The sequence below is a fragment of the Fukomys damarensis genome, unplaced genomic scaffold (assembly GCF_012274545.1).
Source record: "Fukomys damarensis isolate Sample0158 unplaced genomic scaffold, DMR_v1.0_HiC HiC_scaffold_6, whole genome shotgun sequence".
Taxonomy (NCBI): domain Eukaryota; kingdom Metazoa; phylum Chordata; class Mammalia; order Rodentia; family Bathyergidae; genus Fukomys; species Fukomys damarensis.
The window spans coordinates 42423669-42430125 of record NW_022900918.1 but is presented as its reverse complement, the minus strand read 5'-3'; the positions used below and the strand labels follow the sequence as shown (position 1 = coordinate 42430125).

Below are 6457 nucleotides of genomic sequence, written 5' to 3'. Positions count from 1 at the left end.
CGCGGAGGCGGGGACCCCGGAACCGGCGGCCTACCTTCCCTGCTCGGGGCGCGCGCTCCTCAGGGGGCGGAGGGAGAGAGGCCCGGGCTTCGGCCGGCTGTCAGTCTGTCCGTCTGCTCCTGCCCTAGTTGTGTGCAGATGTGGGTAGAGCCCTAACCTAAGATCACCACCCTCTGAGACTCCCCCGGGATGTTTGAAAAGCAAACTACTGTATCTGCTTTTTGGAAAACGATGACCCCACGTTTTGCCCAAAGAAATTACAAGCAGACCCCTACCCACCCAACATTTAAAAGACAATCAAAAGAGCAAGGATACAGCCAGAGGCTGTCCCACGCCGCCGGCCCTGAGCTCCCGTCCCTAAGGGCTGGGTGCTCAGCCACAGCTCTCGCTGGGACGAACGGATGAGTGGTAGTTATTTTTTGCCAGTGCTCACAGCTGAGGTTTCCAGGATGTCCTTCTCTGGCTGCAATGTCCAGGACAAAAAGCCCCCGTGACTTTTCCTCAGTGGATCTCAGTCCACGGAAACACCAAGTCGTTTGCAACTGTTTCCTAACTGCGTGGTTAGCCCGGGAAGTCGCCAGACAGCTCAGAGGCGTTGGGAAGACTCACTATCCCTTAGGGCACCTGGGAACCGCTGCCAGGGGAAAATAAAGCAGGTACATGCCTTTTTTCAGGGTTGGTTTTATTTCGGTCTACTTTTGAGAAGCAATCCTCCCAGCGTTTAAGGTGATTTGGTTCAGCTGATGACAGGAAGAGAGTCTGGTCCTCAACATTTTTTAGAACCCGGGTTGGTTCAGGAATCTGCAGGTGGGGACAGAGCCATCGGGGATTGGACCCGTTCCAGCAAGCACCCTGAACGTGCTCCCCTTTTGTATGGGAAATGGAAACATTTTGGAAGCCAGATTTAAAACTTTGACTTATATTTTACATGCTAAATCACTGAGAGATTGGGTACAGCACTACACAAAGCTTCCAAACCTGCAAATATTTGAATGGTTTTTGTAAGCGGAGCAGCTGCCAGTCAGCTGGCTTTGACAGGCTGCCACAGTTTTGTCACTTAATAGTGGGTGTTAGGCTAAGTGTGAAACACTCTGGCAAACAGATGTCAAGCTGCATCATGGGGCTGGGAAGTGGAGCTGTAACCCACAGCTAGGTCTTGTGCTTGGAACCTGAGTGTACTGAGTCCCCATGGCCAGAAGATGAGCACCCCTGAAAGTGGTGGCCTGGCACAGGGCACTGCAGAGGCGACCATGGGATTCTGTAAAAACCAGGACGCGCCTCTCCCACCCAGGCCCAGCGAGTGCAGTGAAGGAGCCCAGTGGGAAACGGGGGACCACACTGTTGAAGGCCCAGACGCTGCCTCTGCATCCCAGCTTGCTCCCCTGTCCCCGTCCAGGTCTGGGGTGCAGGTGCTGGTGCAGCCCTGCTTCTTCCCGGCTCCTCTCCTCTCTTGGCCTCTGGGCATGGGGACAAATTAAAACACCTGAGGTCCTCGCTGAGCTGGTGTGCATGGCCAAGGTCACTGGATGTCTGTGACCAACCAGAGCCAGAGCCCTCCAGAGCCCTGGGGAAGCCGGGCCTTTGTGTCCCCCCCTGGATGAGAAGACGGGTGTGGCTGCTGGGTGAGGCACCCTTCCATGCAGGGGCTCTCTCCCCAGTCCGTCATGGCTTGCTCCTAGAAAGCAGGAGGCACATTCCTGTTACTCGCTCAGAGGTTCGCCGCCCTTGAGATCTGGCCACACTGTCACTGGGAGTTGCCCAGTGTGTCCACAGACCATCACTGCACCCATGCCAGCCACTCGGGTTAGCAGCCGTTAGGGTGCCCTGCACCTGGTGTGCAGCCCGTGTTTCCCCTTTCCTTTGTGTTACCATGCTGCCTACTCTTCATTTTTAGAACTGAAACACAAAGCTGGAAGGGCAAAATAAAGAATTTGTGAGGGGACTGTAAAACCTAAAGAAGGGCAAATGTGTCCTTAGGAAGATTTTTTTAAATTCTCAGGGCTTTCCCTTGAGAAAAGCCAGTTCACTGCACTGCACTTTCCTTCAGATGGCTATTTTTAAAATGACTGTGAGTCTTTCAGTTAGCATCTACTGTACAGTAAACAGTCCTTAAAACAGCATGATTGTGATTCACTGTCCTATGTGACCAGGCTGAGCCCCAGCCGTGTGCTCTGTGGACACAGACACAGCTAGGAGACCCTCACGGAGTCTGTCATCAAGGGGACACAATCAAAGCATCACTCAGTATCCCCAACCCTCTCAAAATACAGAGACAGAGGCCTCAGGGTAGAGAGAGGGCTGGTTGGTTAAGGTAACCACAGCTGTTCATCATGTATAATGGGGAAGCCAATGTGTTGGTTCTTAAAGCACTTTGTTCACACAGGTCCACGGGGCCAACTCGTTCTGAATGCCTCAAGTCTGCTCTTTTCTAACGTGAAGGGATCCAATCAGGCTTCTCCTGAGGTACAAATGCTTCCCAGGTGGGCAGAGGTTGCAGGGGGACAGCTGTCACTCCCAGGAGCACCGTGCTCTGTGCCAACAGCACCCTGGACACAGAGCCAGAGGCCCTGCCCAGTGGATGCGTTGGCTCACAAAGGACTCCCATCTCATCGGGAGGGCGTGTGAGGTGGCAGAGGTGCGGTGAGGATGTGGAGAGAGGACAGCTGCAGGTGAGGCTGCGGGCGGGAGCAAGGCTCAGCGAGGCCCTGAGGTTGCAGCTCAAAGCCTGCAGGTTCCACAGGGGAAGGAGGGCACCGTTCAGGCAGAGGCTGCCAGTGCAGGGGTCATGAGAGAACAGCTCCCCAAAATCACCCTTCACGGCAGGGCCTCAGAAACAGCCAGCACTGACTGACCCTCTGGCCAATGAGGTACTGCTTACCATGCAGAGCACAGTTTTGTGTCCTTGGGATCTACCCTCCCTCAGAAAAGTCTCCAAATTTAAGTTCTGGCTACCTATTCACTGTGAGAGGTAATGAGTTTGCTTGTGGTCAAGTTTCCCAATGAAGCCACCCAAGGATTTAAGTGGAAGCCATTGACGCTCAATAAAATAATCAGTGTCACTGGTTTGCTTGCTTTCTGTCTTCACTTATACAAGCACTCAACTTCCTCCTTTGTTCTCTGCTCCATTCTCCCTAGTCACTGGCCACACGGAAGGCTGATGCAGTAAGGACTGAGCAGGAATGAAATCGGTGTGTCAGAATCATCTCTGAGTCAGAGCTGAACAGGGCCAAGAGTTCCTGGATTCTGGTTCTTGAACGTAGAAACACCTTTCATTACTGGAAGTGGGTAAATACTGTCAGTGGAGAAGACCTTGAATATTTGTCTCCCAAAGGAGGAATCTGCTGATGAATGCATATATGGAATATATTATTATAGTATTTTATAATGTAAACTTCAAAGGGCCTTCTCAGTCAGCTACAATTAAAGCAAATTTCATTTGAAAAGTTAACTAACTTTGGAAAGCCCCCAATACTATCTATGCCTGGCCCCTGGCTGATGTCAAGAGCCTGTACCAGGCCGCTGGCCTTCACCCGGCAGTCTTGGCACGGTGCCGGGAGCCTGGAGGCGCTGAGTGTTGAGATGGCAGCTCGGTGCCTGCAGGACCACTGGCCACACTTTATGGCCTTGCGCTGTCACTCCATCCCTCCAGGGAAGGCAGTGACGCCCACACCGTTGGGTTACTGTGACCGCCAGGAGGCCGTCACCCCAAGCTCACCCCTCCTCCGTGGTCTGCCAGCAGGCCCGGCACCTGGCCCCCAGCTCAGGCACAGTGGAGGGAGTAGGGTCAAGCGGCGGCCTCTGTGGCCTAGCCTGGGGCCCTCGAGGCGGACTTCCTGTGCTCCAGGGAGGCGTCTGCTTGCGTCTCAGAGCCCTCAGCATCATCCCACGCTGTTGGCGTCCACATTAGCCTTCATGTGGAAACTGTGGTTGAACCTTAAACTTCTTATCGCCCATATGGCAAAGACCTATCCCTCCACTTGAACTCATGCATGACTGGAATTCACTTTCTTCCTTCCTAAACAACAGGAGTTGAGTGTTTCACTCCTTATTGTTGTATCAGATCTTCATCTGTCCATCTATCCATCCTCTGTCCATTAGACATGTGGTGATCTCCTGGGAGGGCCCAGGGATCCATTTAGACCTTGAAAATGTACCCGTGAGTGGGCGGGTTGTCTTTGCCCTCAGAATGTGGAGATTTGCAGGTGGGATTTGGGGATACCGCGGGCCATTTTATAGACAATTCCTCTTTGTCCTCCCATGTGTTTCATCTGGGGTCTACTTCTTAAAACTTTTTTCTTTGTTTTAGGTAATGTGTTTTCTTTCTTTTCTTTTCTCTTAGGTCTATGATGTAGTGAAAGTGAAGATTCCATGGAGAAAACATTTTTTTTTCTGGCTATGAGTTCACAAGATGCTAGCGCCTCTAACAGCCTGAATTTCAGTGACTTGTTGCTCACTGAGCTCAGTGTAGGTAGATGTCTGTCTGGACACTGGACAGGCGACTTCACCTTTGTTGGACCTTACTTTTCCAGGCTTGGAAATAAAGTAGCAGTATTCTCAGCAGAGTCCGATCCTTCTCTGGGTAGAATGCTATGATTCCAGATTGAACACTAGAACCTTTTGCAGGTTTAAACCTCTAGGGTTCAGTTGCTAGATCTGAGCATCGGGAACGGAAATGTACCAGCCTCACAGGCCCATGAGTGTTCACAGAGGAGCCTGGGGCTTCCACAGGGTGACATGCGTCGGAACCACCGTCGGAACCACCACAGGGAGGACCCCCCCAAGGGCAGGGCGCCAGAGGCCGAGGGGCACAGCGCCCTGCTGACAAGGGCTTCCTGCTCTGTGAGTTCCATGGCTCTGGCTGAGCACTGGGTATTAGGAACTCAGAGAGTGATTCCATAAAGAAAAAAAGTGTAGTTTATACCAAAATGGAATAAACCCCCTTTTGAGTAACAACAATCTGCATAAATGCTTTAAGAAAGCCTATAATTATGATAAAAATGTTGCTCAAAGTTAAAATTATGAAGCAATCAAGATTTATAAACAGTCTCTCATCGACTTTTAATCATTCTTTCTTTTTTATATACAAACTGTACACAATATATGGTTGCATTACATCATACTATACATTTTATTTTCAGTAATTTAGATGAATAAAATATATGTGAGGTGACACTGAAGCTTGGTTATCTGTGCACACGATGGGCATGTAGCTGCGGCACGCGCACGCACACACACACACACACACACACACACACACACACACACACACACACACACACACACACACACACACACACACACACACACACACACACACACAAGACAGTTTGTGTCATTTGGGCTTCTTACACAGAAACGACGCCTGCTTCTCCTGTACCAGAGTCTCTTTAACATTCTAATTAGCATAGCTCCTTTTGCAATAGTTTGAAAAAGTACTACATGCATCTGAATATTTATTGTCTTTTGCCAGAAGAAAATATCTTAGTCACCAGATAATTGAGGCCAAAATTGACCAGAACAATCAATATTTATTTATATTAGGCAAAAATCGCCTATTTTGAGTGGCTGGAAATAAGCCACTGGTGACCACCCAAAGGGCTGCCCTAAAACATGACTCTGCCATGCTGGGGCTCACACCCCGGTCTCCATGTATGCCGGGCAGTGCTTGACCACTGAGCCACAACGGTAGCCTGACCAGCATTTCTCACTCAGCATGAGGATCTGGAAATATTTTCAGTAACAGTGTAAAAGTAGTACCTTGTGACTGAAAACACTTTCCTGACCCCAGCCTCTTCATCCTTCTCTCCCTTGACACTGACTCTGCCTTGGAGTCAGTACCCTCCGGAGCTTAGTCCACCCTGAGTTCGTTTCTCCGTTGGTCCCAGCCACGTAAAGCAAGAACGCGAGCCGCATGAGCTCCCGAGACCAGCCCTGGCCCCACCCTTCTGTGCCCCACCCTGGGCTCCTGCCAGCCTCTTCTCTTCTCTCCACTCCTGCCGCTGCCTGTCTGTGTTTCATCTGCGCATCTCTCCAGTCTCGCAGGTAGGAGGTTCCTTCTGCAGCCCAGACTGGAGTTCCTGGCTGTGTGCTACCTGCACTCTGTGTTTAACATGTAGCATATGTCATTGTCTTAACTCTGAGTCATTTCTGGGGTGGTTTTCCTTTAGAAACGGTTTTCTCCAAGTACCCTAATCTTCACAGGGCTGAGGTTCCTGGCCCATACGAGTGAGGGCTTCCATTCTGGACAAGCTGGAGTGGTTTCCAGTTACAGACTTTGGGGACAGCTGACAAATGACACGAGGAGACTACTCCAGCCACGGACAGCAAACACAACAGGGAGCCCTGTGCCCCGGATTCAGCCTGGGGACAACTCCTGGCTGTGGTGCTCACTGGATAGAGTCCAGTGTTAGCCAAACCCTCAGAGTTAGCCAAACCCAGAGTGCTGGGTCCCAAGGCA

General features: G+C 51.0%; 2 long non-coding RNA genes across 4 annotated transcripts in view; one reads left to right on the top strand and one right to left on the bottom strand.

The window, feature by feature from the left end:
- The window catches only part of LOC117285138, a 37071-nt gene extending 36968 nt beyond the window's left edge, over positions 1–103 (bottom strand). Inside the window, exon 1 of one of the 2 annotated variants that reach the window (XR_004516120.1) lies at positions 35–103. This is a non-coding gene — a long non-coding RNA (uncharacterized LOC117285138). The remainder of the gene's footprint in view (positions 1–34) is intronic. The other variant, XR_004516119.1, reaches the window with a different exon arrangement.
- LOC117285137 lies at positions 70–4870 on the top strand. Of its 2 annotated transcripts, none has more exons than XR_004516117.1 (4): positions 70–656; positions 2384–2463; positions 3136–3285; positions 4340–4870. It is a non-coding gene; the product is annotated as an uncharacterized LOC117285137 (long non-coding RNA). The 2 variants fall into 2 exon arrangements; XR_004516118.1 differs by having other exon boundaries at positions 3136–3281; positions 4340–4869.
- Positions 4871–6457: the final 1587 nt, after the last annotated feature.